The sequence below is a fragment of the Pinus tabuliformis genome, chromosome 3_2 (assembly GCF_031772625.1).
Source record: "Pinus tabuliformis cultivar Carrire ecotype Pingquan chromosome 3_2, CPIR1, whole genome shotgun sequence".
NCBI lineage: Eukaryota > Viridiplantae > Streptophyta > Pinopsida > Pinales > Pinaceae > Pinus > Pinus tabuliformis.
In genome coordinates, this window is record NC_142302.1 from 952,255,944 (window position 1) to 952,268,365 (window position 12,422).

Below are 12,422 nucleotides of genomic sequence, written 5' to 3' on the forward strand. Positions count from 1 at the left end.
CAAAGATGACTGCAAAACCCTGGTCTTCCTTAGCCAAAAATTGCAGAGATACAGTGAAAATATACAATGATAGCTTCTCCCTCAAGAGTCCAACCTTCCAACCCCTGAAAATGATTAAGAAGATACATAATATAGGCAAGCCAACCTCTTCCCTTGCCTCTAGGGGTCGAGCTCATCCTTCTAGGAGCTGTTTCAACTAATTCTAAACTGAGCACTAAAATCTAGGCAGTCAAAACAACTTGCCTCTATAAGCTAGGAAACCAATCCATTCATTAAATATTTACCCTTGACATGAATGAATCTTCTAGAAGTGTTAAACAAGAGTAAAAGTGTCTTAGAGTTACAATAATTACATCAAACATAATCATATTCAACCCCAAAAAGTCAAACTGAGTCAAATCTGCATTTTCTGGGCTGTACAATGCAATCTGGCAAAATCTGCTCAACGGGTCGCGCCCCCCTGCTCAACGGGTCACGCACATTGGGAGCTCTGTTTGATGCACTTTTAGGTGTCAGAATTGGGTGCAGGATAGCTCGTTGGAAAGGTATTTGAGTCTACCTTCCAACCCAACTAGAATTTTTCAATTTGGAGTTCATTTTCCCTCTCAAAACTCAATTCTCCCAAGACAGCTTTCTGCAGTTCAAAAAAGTGGCAGAAAGTCAAATTTTTCATGTATTTTGACCTTTCGGAGGCCCAAAACTCCATAAAAAATCAAGTCCATCCATAGGCATATGTAACTTTGCATGAAAAATCTAGAAATGCTGAGTTTTTGCAAAAAGGAGCTGCCATGACAAAGGGTCTCACCGGGTGTGAGACCCGTTGAGGAGCCAAAACCTGTAAATTACCAAAAATTGCCAAAATTACCCAAAATTCTCAAAAAAATTTGGGATTTGAGTTGTGGCTAGGCTATTGAGTGCCTTGATCCTTCACTGAGGCCTCAGCCAAGATATGGAGGGGATCGGGCCTCTTTCTCCTTTTTTGTGCCTTGGCCAACCGCCTTGGATCCAGCGATTGTAATTTTGATATTTCTCTAAAACCATGACACCTGTGTAAAAATTGAAGGAGGTTTTTCTTCTTTGGCATGTTGTGGACAAAATCCTCTCTCAGTTTTCCAAAATTCATCTTTTATTGCTCTGGAACATCATTTGAGTGCGACTTGTCCCGATGTGTGAAACAAGGAATTTTGTCGAAATGGAGCGAAATGAAGGGGATAGGGGGCTTCTAAATTCTTGGGGAAATTTTTGGAAGTAGGGAGGGATGTTAGGAAGCAGGGGAAAGTGGAATCGCAGAGATTGAGTGAGGGGAAGGGGTCAAAAAGGGAAAAACACAGGCCAAACCTAGAAAATTGCCAGATTGTAGCTAGAAACTAGGGTTTGTGCAAAAAAGAGGAATTTGGCGGATCTAAGGGATGGGAAGCATTTGATAAGGTACTTTAAGGATAGGGGAAGGTGTATCAACATCAGGAAACAAGTTTTGCCGATGATTTGACCGTCCAAGAGAAATTGGCTTCAAAACCCTAGGAGAGGGAAATGACCTTGCCAAGGCACAACTGAAGCATGAACAAGATGTAAAATGACTCATTAGACACTGACATGATAATGACAACCCTATGAATGATGATAGACTCAGTTGAATGATGACATGGACCGCCATTTGGACAACTTTAGAAGGAGTAAAAGCAAACCCTAGACCTAATGCCTAGGACCAAATTTTGCTTGAAAACTCTTTGAAATGACAAAATTTGACTTGGAAACTCTGAGACCACTTTGTAAGAGCATATTTGATCACTGGAGGAAGGTTGGGAAGACTGACACTAACAAGTGGCAGATGCCAGCAAGAATCCAAATTCCATTTTTTGAATCCCACTTGGCCTTTGTAGGTGCATCAAGATCAAACACTCAGTATTTAACGACCAAGAATAAGCAATTGGAATAGAATTTATAGGTTGTCAACAAGAGATATAACAGCTTCGTGCAGCAGCATAGAATGTAGTCTCCGTACAGGGGTACTTATATGTTGTGGGGAAAAGTATCCGACTCGGATGACCCTATCCCTACTCTAAGGGTGACAGTCCTTAGCAACAACTGAAAGTAAAGCTTTGATATTTTCCTTTATGAAAGTACAGAGAAGGAAGAAAAGATTGACCAACCGGTGTCTTTCGCTTTTGCCGATCCTGTCCTCTCTCTTTGTCTCTTGTTCCCAGCTCCTTGCTCCCTTTGCCGGCCCAGCTACACACAGATCCTGCACAAACAAGAGAGGGAAACTACAAGAAACATGTACTCATAACTGATGCATGGATTAGAGTGAATCAGATATACCAGTAAATACAATACATCAATGCAATACAAGTATATAGGAGAACATTCAAAGCTTTATTGATAGAAGTAAAAGGGTTCTGAGAAGGTTACAACCATCAATGGCTCCAATCCAGCAGCACCTCCCCAACAGCAAGAAATCTCCTCTTCACCTCTATAAAAGCAATCACCCAATAGCTCTAACTGTAAACCAACAGCACTTCCTTGCTTTGCACAAAATTCCAGCCCCCCTAGACCTCATAGAAGAGCTCTATATATAGGAGAGAAGAAGAGAGGATGAGTCAGCTTGAGACTGACATAAAGCTGCCTTGTGTCCTCTCCCTCTTCAGTTAATCTTCAGTTCTTGAGTCCACTTGGAGATCCTTGCTTACACATGGAGATCAAGTACCTCTTACTCATCACAGGGCGAATCTCTTGAACCAAGTGTCAGTTTGGAAGCTTCCTGGGCAATTGACACCTTGCAGAATGACTGTGCCACTTGGCCAATCTCGCCCAGCGCAGGTAGCCTTCATTGGAGTTGACTTTCAGTGCAGGTACAAGGAGGAGCAGTTGACATTCAGCGCAGTTGCTCAGTGGAGCAGCTGACATGATCCAAAAATAGCCTGTTTTTAAGTGTTTTCAGGTGGAGAACTGATGGGAAGTGTTGTGGTTTGCTGACCTTGTTCTTCTAGGGGTAAGAACAACATGTTTAGGGACTGAGGATCCCTGTAATTATTGACATTTCATGCTCCATGTCGCGAGGCACAAAAATGTCTATAACAGTTGCCCCCTAAAGTATGAGGCCGTTTATCGGGTGAAATGCTTTATCTAGAGGGTCCGAAGTTCATTCCAGTGCTGAGGAGGCGCCCTGTAATACAATACAATACAATACATTATTTTTCATTCTGTTTTCATGATCTAGCTGAGGCGGGCATTCCCATGCTCAGCTTTATAAATACATTTTGGTACATATAACAGACGATCGTCTGATGGTAGACTGATAATTTTCTGCTGAAATTATCATCCTTTGAATAGGATGATCATCTGCTGCAATGATGTACATGACAAATGCTTTTATATTTCCTGAATATATATCGCAGCCCGGATGGATGAAACTAGATCCGGGGTCTTCAAACTCGTTCGATCTTCACTCTAAGTACAAGTCGATCCATGTGAGAATTGCGCTGAAGTCGAACATGGAAAGACATCGCTTGATTACCGGCCAATAATGAAAACCGTTAACAAGCGCGAGAGGAATCACCGATAATGATAATGACCCTCAAGGTACTCCAGTATAATTCACGTGGCGTGAATAAAGGACTTGGCGTCGAACGCCACGCAAAATCTTCTGGTCGAAGGTCATTGATGTATACCTGTCGCCGGAAGTGAGAAACTTGCCATTGAGGCATGCAAGCTTCAAAGTACTGATGGGGTTGTTCCTAGATCAACTTCTTGGATAATGAGCTGAAGTCGACAAGAAGCGATCCGTCAAAGGAGGGCCTTAATGAATCCCACATCAATGACATGGAACGGAGCTAATGATTTTAGTGGAGGTGAAAACAAACTGTGACATATGATTCAGGGTGGCGATCATGAATGGATGAAGGATAATGTATGGCAGTGGATGGGACACGGTTGACACTTTCAGAATGACCCCTCTTGAACATATAACGACACTGATGCGATGGATCGGTAGCATTACCCCAAATGTGGATGGTTTGGCGAGGACCATGGTGATGAGACCGGTGAATGAAACAACCCAACCCGACGTGGTACGGAGGAAAAGTGTCATGTTCAAGAGTGACTTGCTACCATTAAACTTTGATGTTCTCCCAATTTTTCCCCAGTCATTTCTGACCAGTACCTCTTTATTTTTGTCAAGCTTGAGGAGGATAACATATGCTTGTTCTATAACCTGCCCTTCGGGCAAGCCCATCGCTATGATTTAACGAGCCTAGCGATAGGGAAACTCGTTCTCGTCTAAAGACAAGTTTGTCGCTATTTAATGAATTTAACGAGTCTAACGACAAGGATAACTCGGTCCTTTTCATTTTTAGAGAGTCTGAAAAGGTACAGAAAGTTAACTCCATGATTCCTTTTTCGTCATCTAATCCCTTAAGTCCGAAAAAGTATAAAACAATACAGAAGGGATGAATTTTCGATTGCTTTAACGAGCCGAACAAAACAAGCGCTCGATCTTTTTGTGCAATAATCCCTCAGGTCCAAAAAGATTAAAATCTAGAGGAGGGATAGCGTTCCGATCGTTTAACGAGCTGGAAGGCCAAAACTCGGCAAACTTTTCATATTTTACGAGTCAGTGAAAAGAGCTCAAAGAAGACTCGTCTTTTGAGGAACGAGTGATAAACAGGGTTAGCAGCTGATTCCAGGTACAGGTTGGAATTTTCCAATCACGACAGTGTCACGAGGATGGCCAGGTGAAATCACTCTTCGCAGTTGTTCCTCAAAATAGGTAAACAATCATATGGAGGTGAACGATCGGCCAAATGAAAAGTGGAGGTGACGGCATATAAACACGACCAAGGGCTTTTAATATGGCTTTCAAAGGTTACATTTCTCGAGGTTGTTTACCGGTTCATTTTTTTTTTGGGTGAGCTTGAACTGCTAGGGAAAGATTGCTCACAATTTACGTTTATTTTTTAACGAGCATGAACTTCTGCTAAAACTGCTCTATTTTATGCATGCCCCCAGCATCATAATGACGCATGTCAAAGGAGGGTGCCCCCCAAGCTTCATTGCATTCAACTTTGGTGGTTGGAATGAAGGTTTACCTTTGAATTTTGAAAAGGGGATTTGTTTCATTTTTTAATGAGGTTGACATAGAAAAAGAACTATCCTCGTGACTACTTGTTTCATTTTTTAACGAGGTTGACACGAGATAAGAACCGTCCTCGGGGCCCACTGTATTTATAGTATTTCCATTAGGGCGACAATCCATGCTGACAAAATATTCAGGAATCTTCTGAATCCGTTGGATATAGAAGATTTCATATCGTAGGTTTCCACTGTGGCTACTTCCGCCAGATTACCTGCCGGCGGTAGGGCAAAAGTACCCATTAAGGCGGGGTCTTTTAGGAGACCTACTCCAATATTTTGGAGTGAATGATCGCTTCCATGGATCATTGGAATGCTTCCCGTAACTTGTGAACTGTCGGGGAGGAAAGTTTGTTGGTTGACGACTGTAATCCCTCCTTGAAAGGGAAATGCAATCTTCCTGAAGTAGGTCGACACGACTGTGGCCATGGCATATATCCAGGGCCTTCCTAGTAGGATGTTGTAATCGAGGTTTCCATCAATTACTTCAACATCGACTTCTACTGTTTTGCCCCCCAGTTCAACTTGCAAGTTACTTAAAATCCCGTAGGGAGTGTATGATCGTCCATCAAATGCTTTTAAGGTCATTGACGATTTCGACAAGGGTGGTGAGCCTAAATTTTTCCAGCAACTCATCGACATAAGACATGTAGATGCCCCCTCATCAATAATTGTTCGATGAACAGTTTTGTTGAGGGCTTTCACTTGAATAAGGAAAGCTAGTTGAGCTGGTAACTTAGGGTCATATCCTTTATGATCAAAGGCCACAAGATTGGAATCCATTGGGCCAATCCCACCTATTGCTGATAATAAAGTTTGCTCTTGGGAGGGGAAATTTTGCGGTACCTCAAGTGTCGACATAGCGGACGACGATTGGGCCAGGTCCTCTATTATATTATAATTCTGTGCTATTTTGGCACGAGGATTAAATGTCGATTTGTGTACTACTCCCTTTGGCAACTTTATCATTAGTTCAGGAATGATGGGTGGCACAAATTTGGTCAAAGTTGTCGTCGAACTACTAGGTTGTTCATTAGCCTTGTTATTCGACAGCCATGGATTCCCGTAATCTTTATTCCTTGTCAAAGCATTATTCTACTGCTTTGAGGTAGACAACATAAGTACTTGGGATCGGGAAGCATTTTGATTAGCAACCAGATTTTGACCAGGATTAGGAAACGGATCAGTCAACACAGCTGAGGTTTTCGGACTCTTAAAGAATCTTTTAAGCTCAGCTTTGTATGGACAATCTGTTGTCCAATGATCCTCATCGCATATATGACACCCCGAAGGGGGTTTCCCTTTTCTCCCTTTCTTTTTCTTCTTGCCCCCTGGTTGCTTCAGTTGTTTGCCCTTGTCGTCCGACACGGCACTTACTTCCGAGGCAAGAATTTCTTCATTTGCATTTTGATTCGAAGTCTTACGGGCTTTCTTAGACGAATCCCGTGTTGACTTTGCGTTTGCAGTGCCAATCACACCATCGTCGGCATGAGAGTCACTATTTGATCCAGGAGGGGGAGGAATTGAAAATTCCGGTCTGGGGGCGTCAGGTATCTTATCATAGAGCGTGCCCGACTGAGTATATACTAAGTCCAAATATTGAGCACGAGCAATAACCTGCTCCTCTGTTACGACGCCTCCCTTGGCCACATCTTCTGTTATAGCAGGAAGAAGCGACTTTATAAACCACTCAGCTAATAGCTGATCTGGAACATAGGTTTTTACCATTCTGCGATGACGACGCCACTCATGTATATGATCTGATATATGTGTGGCCGTTGTCTGCTTGAAATTGGTCAAGATCTCTATTCCAGTTTCGTACCTTATAGGTAACTGAAAGTGTGTTAAGAAAGTCGTGGCTAGGGAACTAAAATTGTCGAAAGAGGCTCTAGGTAATTCAATATACCATTTAGCCGCCGGACCAGTCAATGTCCTCTGGAAAAGGCGAAGCCTTATCGAATCATCATTCAAGGTATTCGACGAACACCACAGATGGAATGTCATCACATGATTCGACGGGTCTTCGCCAGGATTTCCATTGAATTTAGGAATGTCCGAAGGAAGTTTGTGAGGAATCGCTGGCCACCAATGGGCATAGGCGATTGGATTGTTCGTCAATCGATGTAAATCTGGTAATTCTAGGGTCGCCACGAATGGCAACTGCTGATTCAGGTTTGGCGAGGCGTACCCAGGATACGATGGAATCGCCTGAGCAGTAGGCCTTTGCATACCAGCATAATGCAACTGATGTTGATATGACTGATACGGCTGGTGGGCTTGGCCACTGTAAAGTGGTTGATTTAACCCGTTCTGAATATAGGGTTGCCCACTATTCGCAAAGATCTGTTGCTCAGATCCCTGGTACACTTGTTGAAACTGAGGTTGTTGGTATTGCACCATCCATGGTTGTGAAGCCATGTTTTGCTGTGCGACACTAACCGACGGACCAAGATGCGGGGTTATGGTTCCCGTTTGTATCTGTGTCGTCCCGGCAGTTGGCGATTGTGGTTGTGTTGCAGGGTCAATGGGCTGTTGCATTACAACTTGGGGTTGACATACAACAGGCATCGATTGAACTTGTGACACGGTTACAATTGTTGGCGTCGTCGGGATACTAGACATAGGTACACACTGTTGCATGGAATATACAACTCTTGGTTGTTGGGGTAACATAGGTACCCAACCACTCGTCGTTACTTCAGTCAAACCTGAATGTTGTTGAAAACTGCCGTATGGGTATCCCCCCGGAAGGGGAAGTGAAAGGGTATATTGCCCCCCATACGGTAACAATCCGGAGCTCAAGGGTATAGATTGCCTTTGAGGACTGGATGGCCCAAACTGATTTCCAAAGGGATCAATTTGTCTAGTTTCAACATAAGAATTACCGGGTATTATACCGGAAGAACAAACTGGAACAGACCAAGTTGTCGTAATAGTCCCTGGGTGGACTCCTTCTAGCTGATGAGAGCTAGTCGGGACAACTGGTATGCCGGAAAACATCGTTGGATTGACAGCAGGAGCTTCTGTTGTCGCTGTATCATTTGGCACAGTCTTAGATGTCGACGGTTGCTCAGACATTTTAAGTCTATCCAATAAACTGCCTAACGATTCTACAGGGACTTCCTGTGGCGATGGACAAACTTCTGATGCAGAAGGAAAAAGAGCGGCGCCTACTCCAAAATGAGTTGGAGTATTTGCTTGCTGGTCCTCTATGATTTCCTCTATTGCGATCAGACCAGGAGGAAGAGGAAGACCGTCAGGTCCGTAAAAGATTTCTGGTGCCGAAGAAGGGGTTGCTTCGACAGCGACAGTTGTTTGAACAACAAGACTCTGTGGACCGGTTTCAGATGGAACTGGTTCAGTTATGCAAGTACTTGTCTTCAGACTAGGATCAGTACAACTGTCCTTCTGTTGCTGTTGAACTTCTTCAATAGAGGCAGGGATTCCAGAAATATCAGGAGTGACCAGAATCTCAGATGTTGTCGGAACTGTTGTTCTAGCTTTAATGGGAGATTTTGACCCGGTCAAACGAGTTCGCTTTGTCCGTACTACTCTTGATTCCGAAGACAAAGACGGTTGACTCGCGAGTCTCCTCGAACGACGGAGTTTTAATTGACTTTCCTCCACGGTTGCGGATTACTTGATCAACTAAAATACAAAAAGAGGAATTATGTTTCCGTATTGAATGAATTTTATTAGACGCTTTTAGACACAACTTTGCTTTTTCATGTTTTAAGAGTCGAGAAAAAGCTAAAGATGACTCTAGTCGCCTTCGATGTATTAACGAGCCCGAAGTGACAAATGCTCGGTTGGACCTTTTCAGTTATAGAGTTTGAAAAGGGCCAAAAGAAACTGCTCTGGAGATCTAGGCAGAGGGTGTGCCAAACCTTTCGCGAAACCACAGAATACGTTTTACGGTACGGGTGGTCGATCTTCGTGAATGCTGTGTTCACTGCATCGCGATCAGTAGGGCGGCCGACACGGCTTCCTAAGGATAAAGGATAAATGCCTATAGGGGTCTCCCAATATACGCGACGGTACGCGGGAGCACAAGTCCGTATTAGTGCTATCGTCCCTCAGGAGGAATCACCCACCTTCGTAGAGATCGACAGTCACTACGTTTAACGACGCCGGAACACGTCTCTACCTAGACCTCTATTGTGAGCATTATGTTACAATGCGTTTTTAGATTCATTCAATATATTTTAAGTTGATCTTGTTTAGCAGTTTGTCTTTCAGGATCACCACGAGATGTATTGGTACAAATTCCTAAATGCAGCTAAAATGATAAGCAAGCTTTACAATCTTTTTAGCTTTGAAAATCCTAACTACTGAGGGGAGAGAAAAACATTATCTTTCCACACAGAGCACAAAGCACAAACTAATGCACTTTCTCTTAGATCAATCACGCAAACTTATCAAAAAATGCAAATGCAAGATGCATGTATTTCTTTTCTTTTCCCTTAATGTTGATGTAGACAAAAAGGAAACTGTCGTATAATTTTCGAATTCAACTTGAAGCGTAAACAAACAAGTTTTGTCTAAAATCAAAAGACGTCTTACAGGTACTTGTTTTGACACTAAAAATATATGAATTCAAACCATAAGATGAAAAACAAACAAACTCAAACAGCCATGAACAGTAATAAAACTAGCTCTTAAGATCACAAAGACACTTTTACAGTTCAGGATCTAAGAGGCCACAGCTATACTGGTTCGCTTTTCACAATGGGAAACTGTAACTGAAGCAAGAAATACTGAAAGAACAATCACAGTTTCATCACACAACTGAGGCGGAATAATGTCAAGGAGAGTTGGTTTACAGCAAGTACAATGACAAGCAATCAGCAGCAAAAAATCAGTGAAAACAAGGCTAAGACACAGTGGGAAACCTCAGGAAGACATAGCCTAACTGGATCAGCGCAGGCTCTGGTCTGTCAAATTGACTCTCAGCGCAGTTCCCGAAGGGAGTACCTGCGTTGAAATGCAGACTGCCTGCGGACAGCCTGCACTGAGACACGAGAGTTGCATTTACAAGGATTTCCGGGTCATAAAAAGCTCAAAAATGCACTGTTTTTGCTGAAATAAAAAGCTATAGGTAAAGTACAAGCTAAGGGATGATCAAGAGGATGAAAAGCTATCACAAAGAGTACAAGAGTATTTTGTAGATCAGCTCTTCAAATCATGAATCTGCTCAGTAAATGAGCAAGAGTAGCAGCCCCTCTACTTCGCTTTTGATATAGTCAAAAGCTTTTCGATTTGGTACTCTTTTCTTCAAGAAATGAATAGCAAAGATACTACAAACACCAACAAGATACTAGGCTCCCCAGCGGAGTCGCCAGTTTGTTGTGGGGAAAAGTATCCGACTCGGATGACCCTATCCCTACTCTAAGGGTGACAGTCCTTAGCAACAACTGAAAGTAAAGCTTTGATATTTTCCTTTATGAAAGTACAGAGAAGGAAGAAAAGATTGACCAACCGGTGTCTTTCGCTTTTGCCGATCCTGTCCTCTCTCTTTGTCTCTTGTTCCCAGCTCCTTGCTCCCTTTGCCGGCCTAGCTACACACAGATCCTGCACAAACAAGAGAGGGAAACTACAAGAAACATGTACTCATAACTGATGCATGGATTAGAGTGAATCAGATATACCAGTAAATACAATACATCAATGTAATACAAGTATATAGGAGAACATTCAAAGCTTTATTGATAGAAGTAAAAGGGTTCTGAGAAGGTTACAACCATCAATGGCTCCAATCCAGCAGCACCTCCCCAGCAGCAAGAAATCTCCTCTTCACCTCTATAAAAGCAATCACCCAATAGCTCTAACTGTAAACCAACAGCACTTCCTTGCTTTGCACAAAATTCCAGCCCCCCTAGACCTCATAGAAGAGCTCTATATATAGGAGAGAAGAAGAGAGGATGAGTCAGCTTGAGACTGACATAAAGCTGCCTTGTGTCCTCTCCCTCTTCAGTTAATCTTCAGTTCTTGAGTCCACTTGGAGATCCTTGCTTACACATGGAGATCAAGTACCTCTTACTCATCACAGGGCGAATCTCTTGAACCAAGTGTCAGTTTGGAAGCTTCCTGGGCAATTGACACCTTGCAGAATGACTGTGCCACTTGGCCAATCTCGCCCAGCGCAGGTAGCCTTCATTGGAGTTGACTTTCAGCGCAGGTACAAGGAGGAGCAGTTGACATTCAGCGCAGTTGCTCAGTGGAGCAGCTGACATGATCCAAAAATAGCCTGTTTTTAAGTGTTTTCAGGTGGAGAACTGATGGGAAGTGCTGTGGTTTGCTGACCTTGTTCTTCTAGGGGTAAGAACAACATGTTTAGGGACTGAGGATCCCTGTAATTATTGACATTTCATGCTCCATGTCGCGAGGCACAAAAATGTCTATAACATTATAGGAAATGAGAGCGCTAATAATTGGTCAAGCAACAACACTTGGAGAGACCATGTAAGACCTATATGAGGAGCTCATAACCATACATAAGGCAATTGTTCACTTGCATGGTTTGCATCATTAGAGAGGGGAATTTGTCAAGACTCTTAGGAATATGCAAACTGCCATCACCCCCATGCAAGAATGGACAATGTGATACAAAGGGACATTGATTACTTTCATAAATAATATGAAGCCACAAGTAGAGCTGGGGAAGGTAAGAGTTCAAATGTTGATGAAAAAAAGAAAGCACCTTGCCTCAATCATTGAAAACATCCATGCCTCATATGTACGATTGTACAATAGTTTGGATTTCATGGTGAAAACCCACAATATCTCATTAGTCATCTCACTCACCGAAGATAAATGTAGACACCAGTTTAGGTAGGAGATTGAAGAGTACTAGGAGCGGCTATGACAAATTTCCACCAAGGAGGATTTGAAAATGAGTAGATAGAACATGCAGAATTACATCGGTGGTCCTGTCTAGATTAGAACAATGTTGCTCTTACTCCAGAGGGATGTTAATATCAGCTCCTAGACATTGTAACCAGATTCCATGGAGGTTAGATTCCACTTCCATCCAAACACCATCACGCAGTTTGGGGACAAAATCACACAGTACTGAGCTTGGCACAAATATGTGACCAAGAAGTAGCAAGTGGAGGTTGTTGAGCTAGATTTCTCCCAAACTCAAGCAATATAGTGTTGTGTCTTGTTAGGCCAGCAAGTTGTCTCTACCCTATTTTGTCTTATATGGGTTCAAGTGTAAAATGTAATATTATTTGTAATTATGTTGTAAGCGAAATTCCAAGTGTCAATATTGGAATATGAAGAGTCATCATGTA